This window comes from Lichenostomus cassidix, chromosome 6 (assembly GCF_008360975.1).
Source record: "Lichenostomus cassidix isolate B80296 chromosome 6, HeHo_3.0, whole genome shotgun sequence".
NCBI classification, from domain to species: domain Eukaryota; kingdom Metazoa; phylum Chordata; class Aves; order Passeriformes; family Meliphagidae; genus Lichenostomus; species Lichenostomus cassidix.
Genome location: NC_139487.1, coordinates 30,320,277 through 30,348,275, shown reverse-complemented (window position 1 = coordinate 30,348,275; position 27,999 = coordinate 30,320,277). Strand labels below are relative to the sequence as shown.

Genomic DNA, 27,999 nt, shown 5'->3' with positions numbered 1-27,999 from the left:
TGCAAAGAAGCCTCTATTCCATAGTGAATCCACATAAGCTGATAAAACAATATATTGATCTCACCTTATTAACAGCTTCCACTCTGAATTGTCTGACCAGAAGAAGGAACTGGAAAAGTAACCTCTCTGCCAGGTAGTCAAACACTGCCTCCACTGGAAATCCAGTAGAAACTCTGTCATTAAAACACCAACATTCCATGTATTCTAGGATATTTTAAAAAATCAAACAAAATAAGCCTTTAGGCCAGCTAGTGCAATAACTGGAAAGGGAGATACTAAAAAACAATCACCTGAAGAAAAAACCCTTAATAAATATGAATCAATAATTGTCATTAGAAATAGTAATAGGGGAAAAAAGTGTCGTATTTCAAACTGCTTTACAGTAGCTTGAGATTTTACCAGTTCTTGTTTCATAATGTATTTTCAAGTTCTTTATGATGAATTTTTAACTAAGAAACACTTTTTCTGTCATTTAGCCCACAGACATTTGAATCATCAAATTCCACTAGTATATTTGCATAAAAGCAGTTCACATCTAAAAATTCATCAGCTTCAATGACTTTTTTCTCACCTGAAGTCATATGGCTCCGTATGGGATGGATGAACCTTCCTGCTGCTTGGGGCCACGTTAGAGGCCCTACAGGAACACACTCTTTCTCTGTCCAAGAGATTCAGCTGATGGAGTGGAACAGAACATGGTGCAAAAAGCTGTAAGACAAAAACAAGAGTTAGAACCACTAACTGAAGCAAAGATTTGTTGTCTGAAAAACAGCGCATACACATGTCAGGGAGAGACAAAAAGTAGGTAACTAAAAGGAGGAATTTTGCATACTGCATATTTATTTTTATATTACAACAAAATACTGCCTTCCCCCATTCTCTTCAACAAGAGTGGGAGAGATTTTCATACATTAAACTCTTTTAAAATAAATTTTCACCATGTTTGTTTAATGTCTTTTACTATATACTGGCATAGGACTGTCATCAACTGGAGTATACTGAGAATTTAGAATGTTTTAAAATAATATAAATAATATTAACATATAATGTCATCTCATAATGTTTTTTTAAAATCCATTTTAAATAATAATAGTATTCTGGCCTGCAAAAGGCCAAAGACAGAAGAAGAAATACAGTGCATTTTTCTGCAATTTCTACTGCTCCTATTATTTTTATTTACTCAATAATTTATAAAACAATTGAATTTATTGCTTCATTATTTTCAGAAGTCTCTTTCAGGGCAGAGCACTGTTTTTCAGAACTTTGCCAATACCTAGACTATTAACCATAAATCATGACAATATGAATTTGATAAGGCTGCTTGTATGGACTAGTTTATCCTTACTAACAATTCTATTAAAAGACTCAGTTCAGCTTCCATTCCAGTCAATGAAATAATGTGTGAAGTGACTATGGAAACTTGAGACTAAACAAGTGACCAAATATAGAAGTCAGCCACAGGTGTTGTGACAGCACTTAGATCTACACCCACTGCCCTGCTACAGGGAAACAGAAGAGCTGACTTGCCAGGCTGTATTAATGTACAGAATGGTAGCAAACAATGTGCCTGTGCAAAGCTATCTGAACAGAGACAAATTGCCAGAGGCTGCAACAGCATACACAGATCATTATAACAATGCTATGAACCCACAAGTGTTCCTGCAAAACTGTAAGAGCAGAAACAGCAGGAGTCTAAGAGGAATACAATGAGCATTGTTAGGGGAACACAGAGTCTCGTGTGAACAAATATTCAATGACGCAGCTCACTCAGTGATTAATTAATTTGCAATATGCCAGAAGAACCCAAAGCAATGGAGTGTATACGCAGAGTAAATCAAGTGCTCTCTCACAATACAGAGAAGAGGCAGTTAATGGAATCACAAGGCTGCATTTAAATATATTAAAAACTGATTAACTGGATGTTTTAATACAACATAAAATTAACCAGGACAATTCACTGGAGGAGCAGAGATCATAAAAGGATACATTCCAGCAACTGCACTCACTTTTACAAATTGCATGTGATCTCCTGTTTGAGGAAGCAGTCAGCCACTGCTGAACACAAATGGGGATTTTTTCCTATTTCCCCGAGCTATTCGTTGACCTGTGAGCAGTAAGACCTATGACAGTCCTACTGGCAGGGGAAACTGTAAAACATGGCAAACACACTGTGCTGCAAAACAGAGTTATCCTGTGTGAAGTGAGCTGTAACAGCTGGCCATGTCTCTGCTCTTAGACACAGCACTCCCAAAGCACTTAGGCTTAGCTTACTGCTCTTTCAGGAGAAAGGGCAATGATCATCACTAAAGAATGATTAAAGGGAACAGTTAAAATTTTTATTTCTTTGAACAGCCAAAAGGCAACATAAAAAATTAAACCTGCTTCCCTACATACATTAACGTGACAGTAACGTTGTGCTCAGAGCTAAGTTAAGAAATTACTTAGGCTGCAGGACCAGCTTCGTAAACTAGAGAGAACTGCATATGGGAAATTGTCTAGCTGGATCCTGAGTTAGGTCTCAGACAGATGAATGCTGCCATGGGGCAGAGATTTGCCAGCTCCAGGCTGTCAGAGAAGGGCTGACTTCTATCCAGTGTGAATACATGAACAAATCCTGACACAAAGCCAGCCTGAACTGCACAGGGCCCACTCCTGGGTGACTCCTCAAACCTCACAGGCATTTTTGTTTGCTGTTTCAGCAACTACTTGATATTTCACAAGCTCTTTAACATCTTCAGAAGACCCCAGGAAGGATCTACATTAAATCACTGAAGGCTGGGACTAGTCTGTTCCATTTGCAAAGTTAATGGGAGTTTTATGAGTAGCTGCTGTCACCAATATCTTACAGTATGCAAGTATCCATGCCCCTGCCCTGCCCCTGCCCTGCCCCTCTACCTATTGCCCCTTGGTAACAGGAACAGACAGTGCTTTTAACTAGTGCTATTGCTCCTGGGCCTGATCTTTGCTGGGTTTTAAGACTAAGCTGACATGCTGTGAGAGGCAGCTAATGCCACAGGGTAAATCAATTGTGAGGCACTAGGTCAAGAAACTCCAGAAAGCAGTCCTGCAAACCTGAGCATGGAGGCCTCTGCCCAAGAATAACACTGTGTCAGCCTCAGGCAGGTAACACATGAGGAAACTGTAGTATCAATCATGAAATAAATATACTTTCCCTGGCAAAACCAGGAGACACCTACGTCAAGACACATAGACAATCAAAATGACGGTGTTCCCACTGGATTTTTGAAATAAAGAAATGTACAGTGCCACTGCTGATCAGATTGAGCTAGACACAAAAATAAGAAGCTGCTTTTTATCAAACCTGGATCTTTCTAAATGCCTGTCAGAGGTCAGCTAAAACACATCCAAGTGTAAGTGTCTGGCTTTATCTTCCTAATCTGACAGGTAAAGAAATGCTAACATCAGGATACAGGAACCTTACTCTAACCAATCAGACTCATGCCTGATATCCAGTCCAAGAGAAAGACAGGCAGATCACTGTTCTCCATGACTCCACTCACACTTGCTGGACAAGGCTTAGCCAACTAACAGTGGCTTGAACATTCAAAAATAAAATACCACTAAAACAAACCAACTACACAAAAAACAAACAACAATAACCCAACCCAAACCAAACCAAGAAAACCCCACCACAAACCCCCCCTCAAAGAACCAGAAACCCCCAAACAAAAAAACCCCAAGACCCAAAGAAAACCCACCCAAACAAAAAAACAAAAACAAAAAAAACCCACAACAAAACAACAAACACCCAAAAAAAGAGAAAACTAAAACAAAAAAAACCCCACCTAAAAACCACACAAACAAACCAACCGATCAACCAAAAAAAGCCCCAAACCCTAATTTCAAAAGTTATAGTTGGGGTTCTTTCTGTACATATTCTTTTTCCCACTCAGGACTCTGAACAGAAATGTTAACAGGAGTATTAAGAAGTTCCTCTTCAAGTTGTGATTGTCATAAGCAATGAGAAATCATCTTCAGTCTACAGTGATTTCTTTTAGTCTAAAGGAAACAGAACAAAGGCAAGATCACTGGGAAGAGGCACAAAATATTTCTGCCCTATGAACGCCTCAGAAAGTCAGAAACCAAAATGGCTGCTGTACCACACAGCCCTATGAAAGGGGCCCTTCCTGGAACACAGTCACATATACCACATTTCATCACTATATATGCCACAGAAAACCTAAGCACTCTCTCATAATTTATAATAAAGGACATATACTGTACTCTTCTGCGTTTTCCCACCCTGTAGTAACCTATAAACTTGCTGGGTTTGATGCTCTCCCTCCCAGCCAGGCAATGCTGCCATTGCTGGCACCAGCTATGACACAGACCATCAAATCTACAGCTGAGCTTTCTGATGCTCCCCTCCCAGTGCTGTTTACATCTATTTCTCTTAGAAACAGCCTTTTGACTAATAGCTTTGTCTTTTCTCTCTCTTTCTCTCTCTACCTGTGACTATTTGCTGTCCCTGCATCTCAGGGGTTAACACTGAGGCACTCGATTTTACCAGAGCTTTTCCCCAGGATCCTCTCACGATGCTGGGCCACTGGGGCCCAAAACCAGAAAAGTATTATTTGTTCTCCCAAAAGATACAGAGCAGACAGAAGAAAGATTAGAGAAAGAAAAAAAATTACCTCACACAAAGAGTAATCTTCTGCCGCCACTTGCAGCAGCGGCAAGAAAAGATTACATGTCCGAGCTCGGCCCCCTCAGCCTCTCTGGCAGAAACCCCTCAGCTACAGCCAGCAGCTGCCAACACTTCTTTTGTCTCTTTGTCTTTTTTGTGTGGCCTTCCTTAAGTCAGGCTTCTTAAGGATTACCTGTGCATGTTTATTTTTCAGCTGTTGCCCTCAGCAAAGGCAGTGCCACGAAGCAGCCTCCCCCTGCCCAGCACTGCCCAGCCCATCCCTTCCCGCCACTCCTCGCTCCTGCTCTGCCCTCAGCCTTGCCGGAGCTAACACCTTCCACTCACACACAAACATAAAGCTCTACCGATTCCATTCAATTCAGCCCTAATAAAAGACAATTGCCTTATTTTCAGTTACACAGATTTGGCTTTGATTTGCATTTGGGTCCTTTGTTTAGAAATCTGTTTGTTGCTCTGGCTGCTAGAGTAAATTTTAAACTTCAAACCCCCATCTACAGCTACAGGGTTCTGAAATGTAGCACTTCTGTCAGAACTAGGACATAGATCTCACCAGTGACATTACACAACAAAAGCATTCTTTTTCTCCCTTACCCAGTCAAATATGCTCTTTGGGTACGGACTGTCATTTTTTGAACAAATATCTGAGTGTCTTAAGGACATCTGGAACTCTGGCAACATAAAATATGCAACATACCAAAGAATTACTTGCTTCTTATCCGTTTTAATTACAGCATTTATTCACTACACTCGGATGGTTAAGATTTTACCTTATTACACTGATGAATATAAATCTTCCTGGGTGTGTACACTATAATGGAATGCATCCAGTGATCAATACGAAACAGGGACCAATCTTAACAATTTTGCAAACTAATTTTAATAGTGCAGATGTTGTTTTAATATCCCTATAACTTCTTTTAACATTCATATCAATTTGCTGTATTTTCAGTATGGATTGGAACTTGAATTTCACCTTCTGTAACAGTCATAATTGTTTCGAACTTTCCTTGTTCTATTTGCCATTCCTGCAATAAATGGAGCTTTATGAATTTGTAATCAACAGACAGGATCCCCTTGGCTATTAAAATGTTTCTGAGAGTTAATGAAAGAGACCAAAGAAATTGTAATTAGGACAATACTCTTGTGTTTCTGAACTGCAGTAAGTTACCTGTAATTGTCCCTCAGTTTTGCATGTTTCCTTCTGTTTCAAACAATTGAGAGATAAAGCTAGGGAGCTTCTAAAGTAACATGATAAGGAGAAAATCAACAATGAGTTAAGAATGGATATAGCAGACATGCGCTAAAGAAAGATAAAGTCACAAGAGTTGTTGAAACAAGGTACATAAACTCTTCAGAGTCTCATTCTCAGATAGGGTATCTCCTTATCTGTCTTCTTCCATCTACAAAGTAGAACTCTGAACCACAACTACTTGGCTTTGTTTTGACATAAATTAAATATGAAGCTTGCTATTTTTGAAATAGTTGAAGGAGACCCTAAGGTACATTTGTGCTGAACCGAAGATGGCAGGTCATTTTGCATTTCCCTGTTGTTTGCCTCTTTTCTCTTTTGGGGATGTAAAACCATGAATATTCTGATGGACTTCAAGAGTTCAAAGGCTATAGTGTAGTTTTGACCTTGCTATTGCTAAAAAGGAAGGCAACATCTGCTTCATGCTTCCCCTGTGCCAGCTTTATGCCATCAGTACTGAAAACTGCAGAAATTCCATTATTAACTACTGTACCTCATTTACACACTGGTTTCAAACAGAACCTGGTAGGCCAGAAAGAGTGGATAAAGAAAAGAATTGCTGTAAAGTATTTTTAAAAAATTGAACCAGCACCATTTATTATAAAGCATGTTCAGAATGACTGCAGCAAGTGCCACACTGAGAAAATGGTAAACTTCCATTTCTTTCATTTTACCCATGACATAAACAAAAGATGACTGCTGATTGCACCACAAGCAACTAGGAAACACCTTGTCCCCTTCCTTCATTGAATGCAACAATGAGCAAAGCTATCCCATTCTTGAGGAAGAAGTGGCAAAGAAGTGTGTTAACCAGAGTGGTACAGTCTGTAAGCATAATGAGTGTTTTCAAATAAACTACTGCATGACCTTTGCCCATGAGAACAAGTTTCAGAACTACTGAAACCACTGGAAACCTTGCTGACGGTTCTTTCTGCCTGGACTATCCTCCCTGCTCTGTGGCCTTCCCACCAGGAATGAAGACCTTTATGCCTGCTTACAACATCAGCTCAAAACAGACAACCCACTGCAACTCCCTGCCTTCCTTTCACCATTCTTCACTACAGTCTTAATCGAGTCACCAAAATTATTCTTGGTATAAAAAAAACAAAAAGGAACTTCTCAACAGAAGGGAAGGCTGTATTCAAGGCACAAATTCCCTTTAGACTCTAACATAGAAAGCCTGCCTTCCCCACTTACTTCAGCAGCACAGCATTTCCATTTACGTGTTTCCTCTTGCTTTCTAAATCTTGGCAATGTAAATCCACATCACAACACAACATCTCTGTATCAATGAACACAGGTCAGATGAGAAATATGGGTTGAACATCCAATTGCAGGGGGTGTGGCTAATAATACATCAACAAGTTTTATCCTTGAGATGAAATGAGATTTAAGCAATTTCAAGTCCCTAAATAAACACATACAGTACTTCTGCCCAGGTACATTATACTGCTTTATCAAACTCACGTATTTCAGTAAATCTACTAAAATATTTTTCTGCAGCTTGCATAGATCTCTTCCTGTGTATCTTGTACAGACATTTCATGGGCCAAGTGCAGTCCATGAGGAACTGTAAATAAAGGCTGTAAGAGCACACCCCAGGTTTGTAGGTGTATTTACCTGCATTAAAAAAAATTGGGAACTCTCCTATTAGAGGCTTTTCCCTAGCAATTTAAATTCCAAAGAAATACTGACAAGCAGAAAGCTGATAAAATTGTCAGCTCATTATAAAAGCACAACTGAAATACAGCAAATATAAGAAAAACATGATGAACAGAAATCTGCAATGTCCTTTATTCCCTGACTCTTTCAACCCTCCCAAGTGTTTTTCATCTTTGCAAGATACATTATCAGATTTCAAACTGGGATAACAGTCCTCTGAAAGGGTTTCATTTGCTGAATAATAATTCTTCCAAACATATTCAGCTGAGTTCTCTCACCAGGTATCTACTAAACAAACAGGATGTTGAAAATACTCTTCTCTGGCAAGCAGTCTCATTTTCTTTCAAAAAGGCTCATGCCCTCTCTCAAACAATTTTAAGAAAGGTAATTCTCAACATGTGGGATTAATCATAGCCCAAAGCTTGCTTCTGACACATGATTAATTATTTCTACCTGACTCATAGGATGGAGGCCAAAACATTCCAGCCTTGATGGACTACTCTCACACCCTGTACCTAAAGCTGTGCAGGATGGAAAAAGGAGAGGGACTGCATCATTCATATTTTATAAGCCAAAGGCCAAAAAATAGTATGAAGAGGAATTTTTATACAATTTGAGGATATATTTTGTTTAAGAATTGTCCCAGAATTAGATTTCACTGCATTTATCATGTCCCAAGGATGCAATGATTTATGCAGCGCATCAGATGCTATTACAAGGCTTCCCACATCATAAACACAGCTTATAATGCATCTCATGCATGATATGCACCACTAACAATTTCACTTGATGAAAGCTATCCTTATGCCTTTTATCATTCGAGCATGTTAATGAGTTCCCCCAAAAGATTATTGAGGAGTCTAATAGACTAAAAACGTATTTCAACAATTCTTTTACAGTCTTTCAATGAAGCAATGTGAAGTTCTGCATCTAAATGATCCTCCCCTTAATAACTGAGGAATAATCACACCCTCTTGCACTTGTGCCAGGCCATTAGGGTATTTTAGCAAATTAATGAATTTATAATTTCATGAGAAGTTGTACCAGGAGAGAAATTATTCTCTGGAAAAAAACACATCTACCTTGTATGAAAGATGTTTGCACTGAAGGGCTTAGACCCCAACACAGTAAATGAGGAGATTGACAAAAAAGTCAGGGCTGTTAGCAAGAAATGCCACAACCATTGCAGTCAAATTTTCATTGATCTCTATGGCTGTTTTGTAATAGAATACCTAACATCAGTGGAAACATTTCAGTTATTCAGAGGATTTTCTTCCAGTCAGTTATGTGGATATGACTCTACACCTCGTAAGTTCCAGGGAATGAGCAGGTTTTGCTCTACTACTTCATGGAAAATGATTAATGTCCCACCAGAAGTCCTTTCCTCAAGAGCTGGAGACACAAAAGCCTCACACAGACATTCTGGACCTATAAGCTGGCTCTGAAAAGCAGCTACACTTTAACTGATGGAGAACAAAATTCAGTGGGAACTGCTCCCCATCTCCTTCAGCAGTGCTCACAGGCACCAGGATGTCTCCAGCATTCCCTGAGTTATTCTGCTACAGACTTTGACAGGCTATAGGTGGCTGGAAGAACTGCAGGCAGTCCCAGTGGCACAGCCAATAGCCCTGCAGGGCAGGGTAGGTGCATGCAGGGCTTTGCAGCCAGAACCTCCTGCCTGGGCTGACAGCTGCCCTGCCCCTGCCCCTCACAGGGCTGTGCCTAAAGCAGGCACCTGCATCTCTTCCAGCTCAGCACTGCTTTGCACTGACACAGCAAAGCCTCATGACCCTGCACAAGGCCATGCACATGCTCCACCTGAGACAGGAGTCTGTGCCAAGCAGGAGGGTCTTTGGGCCCACCATCCTGGCCTGTGTGACCTCACATTCCCTTGCTGTTCTTTGCATCATAAGCACACGGAGTCTGGAAAACTCTTTAATGAGGAGCTGTACTTTCTAAGCTGAATGAATTTCCACCCTTCCACTAGTTCTGTAACTTTCCTCTCTTGCCTGAATGTATTAAGGAAGATTTAAGTGAAGACAAAAATTACAATAAATTACATTAAATTCTTAAACCTGAACTTCGTATTCTTAAACTATTTCCTTTTCTCTCTCCTATGAATTCCATCAGCTTCTTATTTCAAATAACCAAATTATTTTCCTAAGAATAAAATGTTTAGCTATGCCCAGTAAGAGTTCCTTTGCCCTTGTCTAGGCTGCCATCAGACTATTTCTTTGTCTTCACACTTCCTTTATTCTATAATAGACCTCAAATTTCAAGTGCTTCGGTACTCTCTTTGTGTTCTGCTTTAAAGATCAAACTACAAATTAGTTTTATCATATAAAACGAGTTCTTGCCACAAACCCAATATCATGTTTCCTTTTTCCAGTTACATTTCTAATTCTTTAGTCGTGTAATTTGCCCAAACCATTATCTTGTATTGACATAGTTGGCAAGCTGCACAATGCAAAAAACATTCTATTACCGCACAATTTCCAATAAGCAAGCTTTGCTACATTGAATTTTACATAGGCTGCTTGAGCAAGGTCAAACCTGCATTTCCAGTTATTTCTTAAATCAGTTGGTGTGATTAAATTGAAAATATAAATCACTAAGTTGTTGAGTCTTGAACTATAAATAAAGACACTAATAGGCCATTTTTTATTAGCTTTCCTTCAGTATAGTGGGACTATTTGCCCAGCAATGGAACTTTAAAAGTACTGTAAAGATTTTAGATTATGTAGAACATTTTTTGTTTCTGACTCGCTAGTATTTTATTTCTAGAAGACAACAATCTAGAAGGAGTTCATATCCAAGAAGTTCTTTTTGGTTAGTTCTTTGAAATACCCAGTCCTTGCAATCCTCTGCAGTCTGCCTCTTCTGGATGCCCCTATTACCGATTTCAAGAGTTTTATGAGAAAGGGGAACTACAACAGCCTCTTATTATCCTTAGATACATTTCTCAGGTATTTCAGGTGTGATTATTGCCACTGGTATTGGAAATCTGAAGAGAGAAACTTTCCAGTTCAATACCTAATGAAATGTAGAAAGAAATCAAATGAACACTATTATTCGTACCTTTACCTGAAAAGACAGGACAAAAAGCCCACAGGTATTGGATGCTAAATTGTGATCTAAAACCTGGGAAATCAAAAGCAAGGACACTCACTACAGGACAACTTGCAGACAGGTTTAAAGGAGTCACCAGTGCCACCTCCCAAAAGAAATGGTAGCAGCTTGCCCAGTACTGACAGTGATTTTCAGTACTTAATTGACAGATTTCATCAGCTTCTCAAGTCTTCATTTGTTTGTAAATGTATTTCCTTTTGGGAAGTTTTATGGGGTTTCTGCTGAGTCACTTCTCCCCCATGGTGGGACCCCCTGAGTGGCAGCACACCCAGACCTCCCAGTCCTGCACCATCTGCACCCTTGCCATGGGGACATTCTGTGTCAACACCCACGTCACTAATGAAGGCATTTGACAGTGCTGGCCCCAGAATCTGGGCTGTACTGTCCATCTGATCCATTCTCTGCTTGGTGCTTCCCAAAAGTACCCCCGCATTTAAATACGGTCACCTGAGAAGTCAATAACATGGAGTCAAGAAAATCTGAAAATTACAGCTCAGACTACTTTCTTGAATTTTACAGGAATGCTGTGGCAAAGGCTGATACGATACAGTGAGAGACCATTTCTCTGGGGCAGCTTTCTACTGCCTTAGCCATGGAACTATGCTTTTCATCTTGCTGAAACTCTCACCCGGCAGACTCTGCTGGAGTCTAGGCAGGAGTAGTGATACCATCAGTCTTTGGAATCACATGACATTGATTCATCCCCAGTGTTCTACAGCACACACACACCGGATGTAAAACATGATGAAGAATCATGCAATTTAAAAGAATTTTATCACAATGAAAGCATTTCAGAGGGCTGTTTATATCTCATTAAACAACAAACTGCTGGGAAAGATAAGCTGCTTCCAGCAGCAGGAAGCAAGCAATTGCAAGAAACGTGGCTGAACACCTAGTGAAGGATAAGGATTACTAAAACCAGCCTTCCTTCTGAACCAGAACATTGTTTCACCTAGGGGTATTTAAACAGGATACTAAGCAGCTGTACAAGCTACCTCCCAACTCCAGTAATCAGACAGATTTGCTCAGATTATCTGTCAACATTTAAGGTAATTAATCTCCTGGAGTACTTCTTTTTCTCAAAGTGGCTCCTAAAGCGGATTGAAAGATGACAGATCCACTTTATGGTAATTTTGAAATTCTTCCACCCTTACTAGAGAGAGGTTTTAAAAAGCTTTCTCTGAAATAATAACGAAACCACAGATAGAAGGCCTCCATTTTTCTTTCAAAAGGTACTTTCTGTGTATTTCTCCCTGTGGTGGAAGTCTTAGCTTAGCATAAAAGTACTGTTAAGGGTCCAAGTCTTTGCACTAGAATATAGGAATTCCCCTTGCTTCTTCACTTTCTTCCTTTTCCCCACTGTTCATAGAGAAAGAGGATAAAACCTGACCAATTCAGATGTCAGTATAGTCAAAAAGTGTATTTCTGAAATCTTCTGACCTGTAATTACCCAGCAATTTTTCAGTTCCTTTATTTTGTTTTGGAAGTGTTTACACTCTGCACTCTCACTATCTTTGGTCACCCATTCTACAAGCTCCACAGTTGTTTACTATGTCCTTTAAAATGAAAATATACCTATGTTTGTCCAGAACCAGTCACTTCCCAAGTACACAGCCCTACTATAAAATATCTCACAAGTGCTCAAACTCCTCTCAGTCAGCAGGACTATAGAAATATTTTATTGTTACTTTGAGACAGTTGCATGATGAGATGCAACACAATGAGATGATGACAGTCACTGAAGGGGAAAATAGCATCTCTTACAAAAGATGAGGTCCAGAAAGGATTTATTACCCAGGTGTTTCTGCAGGGAAGCCCAGCACACTCGGTAATGAGTTAAACAGACAATAATTTGTCTTGTGCCTGTGCTATTCCTTTCAAATGAAGCAAGGCAGGAACACCTGTCGGATTAAGGGATGAAGGAGATACAGATATTTTTCAACTGTCTGCAACTGGCAAACTTCCCCTCTAACTAATGTATAAACATGAATGCCACAGACTCCTGGAGACCTGCGAGGCACAGACCCCACAAACATCCTGAGCACTGTTATAATCTAAACATAAAGAAGAACCAGCATTTGAGCAAATTCTTCAGGGTTCAGTCTGTGTGTCTCTGGAGATTACGGAGCAAAGAAGAACACACACATGCAGCTTCTTCAAAGCAAGCAAGTGAGAAGACAACTCACTTTGTTTTTGTCGCTGAGTGATGTAAATAATGATGCCCTGGAATTAAAACTGGGCTGAACTTTCCCAATCTAAATTGATTCTTGTATGATCTGACATTCCATTGCTTTTGAGATGCCAAATATAATATATTTATGAATCAGACAGATGTCTTCAATATTACAGTGCTGTCAGCAATCCTGCCTCTCTGATGTTTTAATATTTTATATCATAACACAGAGTATTTTCAGAGAGCTACTCTCTGGTGAGAAACCTCAGAGAAGAAATCTTGGGCCACTCATGTCAATGACCACTCATGCTGTGCTCCAAAGGAACACTGAAATGGCCATTTCGTGTAATAGTGGCCACAGAATGCAAACTAGATTAAACAGAATTTGAAAAACACTGACTTTTGATGGAGCTGGATCAAATCTGGTTGTAAGAACATTGAATCTTTTTCTCTTTCAAATGGAAAAATCCTTCCCTGTTCAGACCAAAAAGAGTCTGGCACCTACTTTGAAGGGATATGCTGTCAGCATTAATAGGTGTCAGGTCAGCCACATTTCTCTTTATGCAATATTGCTAAATAAAAATTTGAACAGCTGTGTTTAATTTCACACTCCCCACAGATTAGCTGTTAATACATCAAAAAGGATTAGTCTGTGAATCAATAGACAGATCTCAACCACCCTAATGCTGTTCCCTCAAAAAAAAAACCCCAAAACCAAACCAACAACCAGTCAACCAACCAAAACAAAAATCAATGATTCTGTTTACCTGTGATGAGCTCTAACACAGATTGCTCGACTCACAGCCAAGTTACTTGCACATGGATTGCCACAAAAAACAGGAACGAAGCTCTGGCTTTTCCTGGCACCATCAGACTTGGCCACAGCATCAATAATTAAAATTTTCCTTGCTCAACTAATACCATCACAATAATAGGCTACAGAATGAAAAGGAAGAAACCTGTTGAACTGCACATTTACCTGACATAAACTGTTGTTCATCCAGTCATTGAAGTTTACTGTACTTCTAGGCTAAGCTACAGATATTGCGAGAAAAAAGAACTGCTTCTTATGTAAACAGATTGTGACACAGCTGTGAATGTGATGAACGGACCTGCCAAATGAGTTTTCCAATACCTTTAGAGGAAGAAGTTCAAAGATATCTTAGGGGTTATGTCAGGTTAGGAATGCAGCTGGTGAAATGAGGAAAAGCACTGAAATAATTTCAATTCCTACTCTGTAATTCAGGAAAATTGCTAAGTATCCTTTCTGCCTTCAAACACAGTAGAAACATTATTTCATCAGCTCTGCACTGCAGATTAGTTTCTTTTAGAGAGTTTCCTTCAATTTTATGGAAACATGAAAGCTGTTTTGGTACAGTTCCTTTTGGCACACAGCATTAATTATGCCTTTATGCTGGCCAACCATTTATTATTTGATTTGTTCCTATGGCCACACAACTTGACTTCCACAACTTATTCTAAATATCTCATCTGAGACCAATTATACTTTTGGAAACTCTTCATCATTAATATCCATTTTCTATTTATAAGACAGTATTTATTAAATGCCTATGGTTATTAATGTCCTGTATTATGCTGAACTACACTATACGACATATGTTTTATATGTACACATACCCACACACACTGTACTACATGTTTTTCCCTTTTCCCTATAAAAGTATCACTTACAAAACAGTTTGTTTTCACATCTAGTTTTACTGTTCCGTTAAATCGCTGAAAGCTGCCGGCTTGTTAATAAGTGCTACATGGATATTAATAGTAACTGATATCAAAGCCACCAGGTCAAATGAATGCTTACTTAAGATAGCACTGTTTGTCACCAAGATAAAATGCCTTGTTACTGTTATGCATAAAATCAATTGATTTTAATTTTCTGGAATCTGTTTCCGTTCTCTTCACTTATTAGTGACTAGCATTCATGGCTCTAAGGGAAAATTACTGAAAAAAGACGTGTTTCATCTCCAGCTAGAGCTAAGCAGCTGGCAAAATTTTCTGAAGTGCAATGGTTGCTAAAAGCTTTGAAAGCGATACAAATTCAGGAACAGCACTGGAAACCCCTGTGACTCATGAATGGTACCATTTGCAGGATCCCATGTGGTCCACATACACAGTACGAAGTTCCAGCCCAAATCAAACACCTGGAAACACCCTCAAATTCTCTATTGTGTCATAAGACACCATAGATGGCCAGCTAAATTTTCTGGAATTGCCACACTGCAGTGTCAGAGCCTTCACAGAGCACACAGTTCAACCTACATAAACACGGCAATAAGCCAGGCTTCCTCTTGGTAGTTCTACTGAGCCACTAAGAAGTCCAGCCAGAAGTCAAGCAATGGAATAGCCTGAAATAGAACAAACATGATGAGAAAACTAAGTATAATCTCCTGAAATGTAGATTAGATGAGCTTCAAAAATGTTGTTTCATTTGCCCTGGTCCCAGGGAATGAGAGGCAGCTGGGAAGCGCAGGCAGCAGAAGACTTGACTTGGCTGATTAGTGCAAAGCAGAAAGTCAGAGCTAAGAGGACATCTGCAGCCAGTCACATGCACATGGACCAGCAGCTAGGAAGGAGCTGACAGAAGACTGCTACAGCATCAGGAAATTCCTAGGTGTCTCCAAATTGAGGAACACATTCAGATTTAAAGGGGAGAGCAGTGGGAAGGACTATCTCAGATGCTGAACGAAAAGAACATATCTGCATACTTTCAGAAAAGAGGGAGAATCTTGTGGAATGTGGCAAATGTGGCAAAGCTGGATGGTGGACCAAAAGCCACAGAAGTGATGTAAACCCAGAACTATAACCCAGCTTGGACAGGGTATCAACCATGGTGAAGTCTCAGCGGAAAAAGCAGACTGCCTTTGCTAGATACTGAGGAGAATAGGGATGGAAGTTCTGGTGTATCAGCAGGGCCCAGTACAGCCAATAGTGAATAGATTGATAGAGGCATAGGCAAGGCAGTGATTATCTATAGAGAACCTCAGCAAGTAAAGAGGTTGATTCTGGTGGTAATATCCCAAAAGCTATTATAAGGGTTTCAGAAATATCTTGCCTGGGCCAAAAGTTTGGTTTTCTTGGGAAGATTCAGAATGTAGGAGAACATTTCTATTATGCTTTTTGAAGAGAGAGAGATGCTGCAATGAATTCTGTGTCTGAGGCTAACTACAGACAATTCTAAGGCTGACAAGAAGGTTTTCTGATGACTTCTGTTCCTGGTGTCTGAGGACAGACCTGATTTCAGCAAACAATCAAGCTGGGATGCACTCTGGGCTTTCCACATGACTAACCCTGCCAAAAAGCAATTACAAAGGGGTGAAATCCCAGTCAACAGTGAGCTAATGAGCACTGCAGAACAGCGTTTGTCACGGTGAGGGACAGACAGCATCACTCAACACCCTCCTCATGAATCTTGAGACTGTGGAGCATCAAGTCCCAGGGTCCAGCAGTCCTGCAGTAAGAGCACAGGACTTTTGCTGAGGGGCCAAATTCACTGCCAGTGCCATCCTGCACCTGGTGGACAGCAAACTGCTCCACACAGAGCATGAGCAAGCCAGCTGGCATGCAAACCACTTGGAAGGGTCTGAAGCTGCTGCGAACTCTTACAGGACACAAAGCACTCAGGCTCTTCAAGATACATGTTTCCCACCATTTTGATCCTGGTATTTGTAACATCAGCCCTGATTCTCTAAAGAAAGCCTTTGGCAAAAATCTGCTGTGCTCAAAAACAAGGTGCTTGGGGTAAACTGGCATGAGCAGGTCAGAGGGAGATGATGACAAAATGTAACCACGTGAAAAACACTGACTCAGGAGAGGACCCAGCTGATGCAGCCTGTCAGATCACAGCCACTGGCAGAACACCACTGCTCTCCTTTGGTCAGAGGAAGTCCATCAGAGGCAGTCCATCAGAGGCAGAGCACAGCAGAAGGGACAGATGCCCCCATCAAGGAGCTCCACGCAGGGACAGCACCACACACTGCAGTTACAGCCGCAGCGCAGCCTCTTCCCTCGACTCCTGAACAGAGAAACCAACACTGCAGACAAGGTCCTTACCTGGCCTGGAAGCAGTGCAAAACCTAAATCAGATACCTTTCTATCAGATACTAAATAATGAAAACACACAACCAAAACTCTCCAACCACGTTACGTGTATGAAAAAGTACCTGGGGTGACCTCGACTGTGTAAAGAAATGAATGATTTCTTCCTGTGTGGAACATAAAATACTGTAAGTGAGCAGTCATTATACTACCTATAATACTCTCTTGTGAATTCCTCTGGATGCTGAGCATAGATGCTGCCATGGAAAACCTCTGAAAACAGACTCTTCTCTTTAGTAACAGCACAGAAATATTAAGCTGAAAGAACAGATCAAGAAGGATGGCAGTGTAAACAGTGAGTGCTGGGAAAAAAGGGGAAGCACCAAGTGGTTAACTTAGCATCATAAATACTAATTGGATTTTTCAAGAATAAATTACTTCTGCTCTTCAATTTTAGGTTTCGATTTGAGATGTACAGAGACTATAAAATGTGATTTACAGAATACATATACCCAGAACGCAGAGAAATGAGAACATGTGATGAGTTATGGAGGTGTGCTTTATAAAGACTGCTACAAAGTCATAGTTTTCACATCAGGAGAGTGCTGTGCAATGCAATTCAAACCCATATTTTATCCAAACTTAAATCGACTCCTTGTTCCAGAGGCAAAGTTAAAGAGGGAGGTCTGGTTTGCTGAAGGGAGAGCTATTAGCTGTGACTGCCATCAGCAGGCCAGAAACACAGATCTGAGAACAACTTGGAGGGACTGAAAAAGGTCCTTTCAGGCAAAGGAAGGGTAAGTTGGATAAGTGACCAACCAGGACCAGCCATTCCAATGGCATTCCTGACATGGTGTGAACTGTATGGTCAGGCAGATCCAACAATAAGAAATATAAACTTAACTGGGGCTCGGGAAGCAGAATTCTGGTGTTTGATTTGTTACCAAACGGAAAGCACTAGTGGGAGGAGGGATAACTATTTTTAATTATACACAATTTATCCATTTCCTAAGTGTTGCTGTATCTGTTATACTCTTTTATCTTCCAGTAAAACCATTACTGTAATTGTTTACTACTTTTCATAAGGTATATTTTTATGCAAATATGATTCGTTTTAGAGCCATACAGAATTAGAAATTTCAGTTTCATCTGGAAAAATATATATATATGACCATTATCATGATCATCTTGAAATTAATTACCATATTCAAATGAATTTCTCTTCAATAATCACTACAACATACTGTCTGGAAGGGCCAAAGCATCCCCGGCATTCATTTCAGAAGCTTGCTGTAACCCATGGGACTTTGATCACAGCTACTGAAATAGGCCTGGAACACATTTAAAATAAAATCACATATCCAGGCAAAGTGCATCCACCAATCTAACAATTCCTTTCCACACAGATGCAGGAAATAGAAATTACAGGGACAGATTTGATTTTAGACCATATCATACCTTTCTAGTACATATATTGTTTAAAGGCTCCTCAGTAACTGGCAGCTCAGTGTCTTACTGAAGTAAGCTTTCCTAAAGCTGGATTTAAAATGAGCACAATTCTCTCAGCAGATCAGAGAATCCTGAGTACAGCTCTGTAACAGTGGCTGCTGTGGGACACACTCCAGTGTTTCCTAAGCCTAACCCCAAAGTTAAGAGGGTTGTTTTAAACTCCTTTGTAAAAAAAATTATTACTTTTTCAAGTAGGTATTTCATTTTATAAACATATGAGGCATTTTATATATGACAGCTCCTTTTATATACAGAAATTTATAAATATTTTTCTCAGATTTGCTGTTTCCACTTTAACTTTTTCACCACTGAGTAAGGAAGGTAGCAGTTAAAACTTGTCCACTGCAACCCAATTTATTAGCTTAGAAGAAAAAAACATTAAAGATTAATTTACCATCCTGAATTAGGGAAAGATTCCCTTTATTAGAACATTATCTCACTCACTGTAACAATTAATTAGTGACAACTGCTCTAAAATTCATTTGTTTTGCTTAACATGGCATTCAACTGCAAGTCACGAGTTGCTCAATATTTTACTTCTGTTGCATCCAAAGTTTTGAATATGAACATCAGTTTAATAAATTATTTGGAATGAAAATAACAGGTAAGAGGAAATGACTGAAACAACTGTAGTAAGGAAGTCTCATATCATTAATCTGCTAAACAGAAAAGCAAACCCACCCAGAAGGTGCAGCACCAATGGAGCTCCATGCACACATGTATGCATGTGGTAGATGATCCTCAGGAAAGAGAAGCACCAAGACCAATTGTAAGGAAGTTCTGCAGCTGTTATGCACTATTTGATTCAAGGATTATACCATTAGTTTCAGATTTATTGTTTTGGCTGGCTTTGGAGACAAGAGAATTCCTTACTTCAGTAGAGAAAAGGCAGAGTTAAAAATGAAATAGCCTCTAGACGGTAGGGTTAGTACCAAACTGTGCAGAAAAGGACGATGTGCCAAATGCCATCTATGGCCATGCTCCACATTTTAACATCAAGCTCTGATAAAGTATCCCCAAGTCACTCTTACGTTACCCAAAACTGCTCTCAAAATTATTGACAGTCATGAGATGATGACAGAGGCCTTCCAATAAAGGCAAAGGATGATACCAGAGGCTCCAGGGACACAATCACGAATAGTTAATGACTGTCCCAGAAGGAATGTGACCATGGAACTGGTGTAAGAGACAGCAACATGAACAAAGAGCACAAGGAACTGTGCATGAGGTGAGCCTGGGAACCCACAAAGAGAGAAACAGCAAGTGACCCTCGTTGTTCACGAATATTACAGAGTAGGAGCACTACTCTGTTCCTTTTTTTTGCCTCCTTGAGAAATAGAGGAAAAAAGGTTAAAAACACAATAAGGAAAAATTGGACCTTATGATATGAAGTCAATGTATGTCCGTACATAACTTGCATTATTTCATTAGCGTCTTTCTAACACCCTTCCAGTAAAACATCAGCTACATTTTCTTACATCCTCTCATATTTTTTTATTTCTCAGATCAACTGAACCTGAGACACCTTAAATTGAATTATTACTTCTTTGGAATTCAGAATTAAATACACAAACAAATGACATTCAAGAGAATTCAGAAAACCAGCTACCTGGGCAACAATTAAAGTTAAAGCAGCGATTTACAACGGCTATCAGAGGAGATTTAAACCAAATCTTTGTGATCAATATACAAAACAGGCCTTGAAAGCAATAGCTTATGCTGGCAATAGACACCTCCTCGAGGCTCCAAGAGGCTTTTATGTAGGGATCCATATCCACTGTCCTTGTTCCCAGCAGTTCCTACCCTCCCTGGCAGCTCCCAGGGCAATGCCCCAGTCTGAACAGTGGAAAGGTGTCCAGCTCCCTCTGGCAGCCTCAGCCTGATGCTACACCTGAAAGCTGCCAACCATGCACCAACTTCTCAACAGGCAAGAGAACACTAAAAAATTCTTGGAGATTAAGAAATGCAATAAAAATACTTGAAAAGCTGTGGCAAACATTTGTTTCTGAAAAGCTCTCAGTTCTACAATGACATGGCTTTTCCAAGTCCCTTTCAGTTCCCACTCATCTACATTGCATCTGATAACTTTTACAGTTTTCTGCACACTCAATATTCTTTGCTTAACGAACCTTCACAGTTCATCTATGTAGCAAAATACATCACTGCAGTTGGTACTGGCTCATCCCCTGAATAAATGACCATTCCTTGTCATAAGAATTGTCATCATTTCAGAGCCAAAGCCAAGGCCATTTTGTTGTTACTTATATTGCTGCTGATCCCATTCTGAAAACAGAAAGAGCAAAATCTGTCTCAATTCCTAAACAATTATGACAGACCAGGGAGAAAAAGGAAGCGTAATCCCTAAAAATGACATTTCCATTCCACTTTTCTTTTTCTGTAAATGAAATCAAAAGCAAAGAGAAACAAAGCTTTCGAAAAGTGAGGAACTTCAGATACTAATGAGCTCTGAACTAATTTCTACCTAGCAAAGCTAATTCATGATGTGGACAAAACAATTTCTACAAATGAATGTTGTTTTTCTTTTTCCCTACAGCTTAAGATGAAAAGAGGAGGCTGCAGGTAGAAAATGCCATGATTCACAGTCAGTGAGCAAGAATTCCAAATAACTCCTAAGTATACTTTTAAAGTAATCAAACTCCACATGAAGAGTGGTATAATTTTCAAACCTGCTGGATTTGGCATCCAAAGAAAAAGTATTTCTCATAGTCACATGTCATACCTGAATAGATCTAATATTCATTTAAGCCATCAAAGATACTGTTTTCAGTATGGAACCCACTGTGCAGACTGAAGCCATGCATAGTGCTTTTATCTGAAAGTCTTGCACATCCTCATGGGTTGGTTTCTCTCTAGCTCTTAGCCAAGAGCAATTCCGTTAACAGGGAACTGCATTCAATATTCTACCAGAAGGTCAACATTTTAAAGAAATAGTGCACAGATGAGTTGGAAAAATCTAAGGCATACAGGAAGCCAAGGAGGACTGCTACTAATTCTAGGACTGCGGTTATCTTCCTGTCATGGAAGAACCTCAGTACCCTCCCCCCCAGTGATGTGGTTGAAGACAGTCCTCTACAGAGCAGTAAATTATATTTCCAGCCCATACAACCTGGACGGTTTTCCACAGTAAGAAACCATTTCTGCACTATTTTTATTTTATAGGCTCAGCTTCCTTCAGTCATAAAAGATTAAACTTGACCATGACAGGTACAGGTGCCAAGTGCATTTCCATTGCTCCTTACATGCCCAGAGGTCAGGAAGGAGCACTGAATGTGGGTAACTACATTAGAACATACAGGCACACCGCTGGAATACATAGGGAGAGGAAGATATACATTTATTAGCAAGCCAATGTAAAAAAGGCTGGATTGATGACTACAAGCTTAGACATGGTGGGGTTTTGGTAAAGCATCTGTCAACTTATGTCACAAACTATAGATTGGATGTAGATTTCATGAACAGCTGCACAGCTTGTTTTGAGATAATGATATGAATGAACATTAGTTTAATATTAAGTTGATATAACTTGACTTCCTGATGTTCAACACAGTATTTTTAGTCTAAGAAATACCTCTGCTTAGTTACTGAAGCAGCAGAGCTTCAGTTCAGAGTCAAGCACAACTATTTTAACAGCACTAGGCTGTGGAACTTTTAGTTTTGGTCTTAAGTAGCAGTTTAAGCTGCAACAGGGAGAAGCCCCTAGCACTGCAGTACTTAACTAAGCAGTTCTCTGGGATTTTCAAACGTTCATCAAGGCTACGTTCAGTAGCAGCAGCATGACTCCATACAGACACTTTGCTTTCTCATCAAAAAACCCTGTTTATGTAACACATCAAAAACTCCCCCCTCCCCAGCCTGTAACACTATTCTGTTACACAGCCAGCAAAGCACTGACCCAAACCTTTATAAAGCAGGAAGGAGATAATATTATCAGAGGCCTCAAAGTAAGACCCTACTAATCTGGAAGGGCTGCAGTGGTGAACTGGAACAAATGAGGCTCAACCCCCTGCTGCATTTAGTGCACATCTGAACCACCACTAGGGATGATTACAAAGCCAGGGTTATCTCCCAGCTGAAATAAGGAAATAAATACATCAGGAAGGCAGCACTTCTGTAGCAGAGGTTACTAGGATTAGTTGGGCTCTGTTCATGAGGTATTCAGTGTTGGATTGCTTATCTCAGCTGCTGGTTTCCCTATGCTGGCTCCAGACTCCCACTGGGGAGCTGCTTCCCCAAGTACAGGAGCTGCCCACCCTGCCCAGTGCTTCCCAGCCTGCCCAAGGCCCAGCAGCAGCCAGCAGGACACTCAGCAGCAGCTCTGCCACATTAGCGCACAGGAACCTGTCCCCTTCCATCTCCCCTTCTGCAGTTCCCTCCTCCAACCCTCTGAGGCTGTGCCTTGCTCTGAGCACCACAGATGTGTTCAGTGCAAATGATGAGGCTGTTGTGAAGAGGAAAACAAGATATGAAAACATTAATAACACATTTTAGTACTGGATTACAGTAACTACCACTTCAGTGTTTTCTTCCTACAGTGGACTTCCATTAGCCAAGACTTACACACAATACAGTCTCACTTATTTTTTACCCCTGCAGACTGTTATTTTTTCCCTACCTGAATCTGTCAGTCAACTGTCTACCACCCAGTTAAAAATTACAATTTCCTCCTCCCAGAATTGTACTGAAATCCAGGTATTGTTTTTTTCTAGAAGTTGCACCTCTTGTAAGATATTGCTCACATCTCAAGGTATGCAGCCCTCCTGCTATCTGATCTTTTAGGCTGAAGTTCCTTCCCTTCCCTTAAAACTTTGTTCAAGGGCCTGGGAGCTGTTGAAAAACCAGCTAAATAATGTCAAACTACCCCAAATTTCTATCCTTGAACTTCCACTCAGGCTCTCTTCCTGTTACCAATCTTACTGTCCCTGAAAGGCAAACCTGGCTGCTTTCAAAAGCCTTTTCTCCATCTCACAGCTCTGCCAGACAATCCCTGAGCCCTCATTTACTCCAACAGCAGAAGCAGCTGCAGCAGACAGAGGTGAGGCTGACCAGTCAATTCCCTGGCAGCCTCCAGGTAGCTGCATTAAAAATGCTTTACTGTTAGAAAATGCTACATTTTTACTTCTGGGCAATGTCCACAGAGGGTAATGCTGGATCTAATGCTGACAGGGACTAACTGAAATACTGTATGTGAATTCCCTGTGAGGAGAGGATTCCTCACATATCCTTATCCCTTATTTACATTTCTAACTAGTGCTTTTAGCAACTCCTGCTGCATTGCTCCCTCTTGTTCCAGGGAAGCCTTTGGGAGTCAGAAATCCACAGCTGGAAGGGGATGCTGGGCTGCTCACTCCTTCCACTAGCTCACATGAACTGCACGGAAGAAAAAATGACAATAAATGCAGTCTGACACTTTCTTCTGCTTTCTACTTGCCCATGCCATGGGATTTCTGTGCCTGTCACAGGAGGATGTTTTAGAGGAGGAGTTCTAGCAGTGTGCTCCCACTACCAGTTACACTGTCCAACAACTGAAGCAATATGCTGAGCACAGGGCATTTTTTCATGCTCAGATGTAACTGCTTAAAAAACTTGATACTATTATCAAAGAATAAAGGAAGCTTCTGGCTCAACCATACCCCACGCTCCACTTCCAAAAGCAGTAACTTCTGGAAAAGCAGTGAAATAAATTCCCCTTGCCCCACAAGAGCCTTGTGTCTACCCTTATTACCAACTACAACTGATAACATCAGTTCAAAACCACTCAGAGTTGTACAGTGTCACCCACAGCCCCAGCAAAGGTGACCTTGCATGTGCAACATCAATATAATGCCTCTTGTTTACTGACAACCCTTCCCCCAGTTAACAGAACTGTAATTTAGAATAACATAATTCTCAATCAACTGAAGTACCAAAGAAGGTAAAAAAAGGTTCTATTTGTGCTGAAAAACCTGATAATTAACAAGAGCTATTAAGTACAACTTTTTGTTGCTAGAATAGATGTAACTGGATCTAAGGGAATATTTCACTTTAAATAAAGCTTGCTTTTAAGGCAAGTAGGCTAAAATCTATGTCTGCCTAGAGAAACAGAACAAAACCCCACAATTGAACATCTACATATGGCAAGGTTTTGGACTTTTATGCCTGACAGAGCTGTGAAAGGAACAAGTCATAAATGTAGCCAGTCTTGTCTGTTAAACGGTGGTTGAACACATCTTTGTCCTTACTGGTAACAACACTTTTTTCATTTTAGAGTCAGATTGATGTATTAATATTAAATTGGCATGACTCTTAAAACAGTAATCTTAAAAGCAGTAGTATGGGGGTCAAGGCATCATTTTTATCAGCCTGATTTTAATTTCTCAAGTCCAAAATATCCTGTGAATCTATAACATTAGAGAGGTAATTCTCAGCACATTCAGCAGCTCGACATATTCCAGAGAAAGAATCTGGGTAAATTCCTCAGCTGATACAGGTACAATGAAACACATGAAACTTCATGGATTTTCAACAAAGGAGAGTTTGATACAGAGACAGTTACAAGACTTGCCTACAGATATAAATCCACTCACCAGTGGTCATGATACACATCACTGCATCTTTAAGGTCTCTTCCAACCCCAAGCCATTCCTATGATTCCATGTTTAAGACTATGCAGAGTTTTTATCCTCACATTTAAGGTAACTACATTTAAGCATTAATATGCAGTGCAGGACAGCTGGAGAAGAGAAAGACAGTGATAGCAGCGCATTCTATCACAGAAATCACAATATTCTGAGTTGGAAGGGACCCACAAGGCTCATAAAGTGAATGGCCCATTCATAGGGGTTGAACCTGCAACTGTGGCATTTTTAGCAGCATGCTCTAACCTACTGAGCTCATCTCAGTCCAGATACACTCTAACACCAGTTTTGAAAGACTTAGACTGGGGAGAGGAAAATATTTCTGCCCATAAAGGCACTCTGGTGAGCATGAGGGAGGGAGAAGCACTGCTGCCTCAGGACCAGGGAACAACAAGTCCAAGGACAAACATGTGTGAACTGATCATGTATGCATTAGGGCTATACAAGGAAAAGGGGTTTTAGCTCTTCCATCATTATATTCCTGGGGCATGTTTTCAAGAGAGACAGTGGAACACAAAATTGACTCTCATTTACACTTGTGTAGAGTGAGTTCCACAAAAGCAACTGCACGATGTTGTCCTGATGAAACAGGGGATCATAATGAACTACACAGTATTTTCCAATTCCCTGTTCTTATTTTCTTTTATGATATGGCTACAGAGAACATAAGGATGAGAAAAGTCATTTAAAAAAAAAAGCAAAGAATATATAGGGATCCTCATATCCACCACCAAAGTCCACTTACTGTTCAGAATATCATACAAACAAGATCCTTCATTGCAGCCCTCTGCTGCATCGCCAACAATATCCTGCACCTTTCTAACCTCAGACCGTGAGAGATTTTGAGCTAGAGACCTGACAGCAGTAACCTTTCAGCTAATTTGAAACTGCAAAGAATGGCCAATGTCAGCACAGATTGACCCCCCAGTGTCGTCAGTACTTCTTACAAGGCAGCACATTAAACACCTGCATGGGAAGACTTTACAATCTTGGTATCTCTGTGTGGAACTAGAACACAACTGGAAAGGAGGTGGTGAGATGTGAAATCCACCTTCTGGTGATGCAGAGCATGCAAGTTTCATTTGATGCCCTATCCTGTATAATTTATTTGTTGATGCTGCACCTCAAAATTTTCAGCTGCAGATAATTATTCAGCTAACTTCCCAGATATTTCTGATACAAACTACTAGAGTTTTAAAGAAAAAGATATTTTGAAATTTACGCTGTTATGCAAAAATGAGCACATATATAATTTTTATACTCAAAACTTGCTGTGAAAAGGAATACTTTAATATATATGCCTTAAAAAGCAGCTTGTTCACAGCATCTGGCTAGCATTTAGATAGATGATGAATGATGTTTTGAGAATATCTATAGATACCTAATTAAAACATTTGAAAAACAAATATTTATTAAAAATATAATAACTGTGGGCCTTCAGGTGTATACTGAGTATTCACAGTCAGTCTTAATGAATATTTCCTGCAAAAGTTCTCTGTGACTTCACAGTGGCATATTTTTCACATTTTCCTAAACACAGAACCATTTTGTCATTGAAATTTGATTGCTTCACTTGTAAGTTATAAAGATTTCTATTACCTCTCAGTTGGTCTGAGTAGCATCACTAACACAAGGCTATTGCTCTCAGGGACAACTGACACACTGTAGATTAGAAAAACATTTGCAGAGACCAGGTCTGGTTTTAGCCTTTGCTAAAACCCATGGATATGCTATTACCATTGGGCTGTGCAGGCAGCCCTTGCTTTGCAACAAAGAGTCCTGTGTATTGGAGGAAAAATTGCTCAGCTTGGATACAGTAAAACTGCTGTAGAATAATGATGCCACAAAACATCCTGGAGGGTTTGGTCCCTCCCTTCGTACCTGGCTGTTTAGAGCAGGGGCCTAATTTTCTGAACCAACTGACATTGTGATTTCCACTGGGATCATTAAGAACACTGCACTTCAGAACATCAGACACCCCTCTGCACTCTGAACAGCATTCCAAGAAAGCTCCCTTAATCCAAAACCATGGAAACCTGCTGCAGCTGCTATTCAATACTGAAGAAGTCTAAAGTCACCAGGGGCTTTCTGACTGTGCAGTGTTGCCAGGGCTGCTTCGGCTCTGGCCAGGAGCTGGCTTTGCTGCACCCCTCATCTTAGAAAATTTAATATTCCCTGTCCAAATGAAGCTTCTTACCTGGCCAGTGCTGGGTTTCTCTGGAGATAAGAATGGAATAGCCACACCAACTTCTCTTCCTAACCCTGGGTCACTGAGAATTGAAGATGAAACAAGGACCATCAAGATACTATTTCAGAAGGAAGAGAATCTCTGGAGCTGTTGCCTTCCTAGCCTTGTGCAGCTGTCAAGCTGCTGCAGGGCAAGATTTTGCATATAAATCAATGCCGCAGGGTGATCTTCCCAGAATAATTATGGCTTGTATCCAAATCTCATTTACCTCCTTCCAAAAGAGACAAGAACAAAACACAGGATCTGGACATGGGGGGTGGAAAGAAAGATACTAACTTTGCGATTTAAATAAATGAAGATATGCTGATAATAGGATTTGCAAAGTAAATTAACCTGCACACCACCAGAACTATACTGCCACCAGTGCCTGTTAACAGCACCTCAGGGGAATCCCCTGGGAATGGAGTCACTGTTGTTTGCTTCAGGTAATGCTTCCTGTAGTCAAAATTTGCCAGTTGCTCTGAGCAACTGGGCATAAAGAGATCACTTCTCTGTCCTAATTTGATGATGTGAATTTCTTAAGGAAGAAAATTAGTTTTCACATTTTGTCATTATTTTTATTGCCAATTTTCCTAATGAACTACAAAGACCAAGAACTATGCTGAAAGCCAATTCTCACAGAGTAAGGGTGAAGAAAAAAAAACCTCAATAAAATCTGATTTTCCTCAT

General features: G+C 40.2%; 2 long non-coding RNA genes across 6 annotated transcripts in view; both read right to left on the bottom strand.

Moving 5' to 3' along the window:
* Positions 1-27,999, bottom strand: part of LOC146435577 (uncharacterized) — a 358,567-nt gene that overhangs the window by 135,855 nt on the left and 194,713 nt on the right. The gene's annotated exons all lie outside the window — the stretch shown is intronic.
* Positions 9-27,353, bottom strand: LOC146435578 (uncharacterized). The gene is made up of 3 exons (XR_014853022.1): positions 27,280-27,353; positions 572-675; positions 9-204 (listed from the first exon to the last, which is right to left on the bottom strand). It is a non-coding gene; the product is annotated as an uncharacterized LOC146435578 (long non-coding RNA).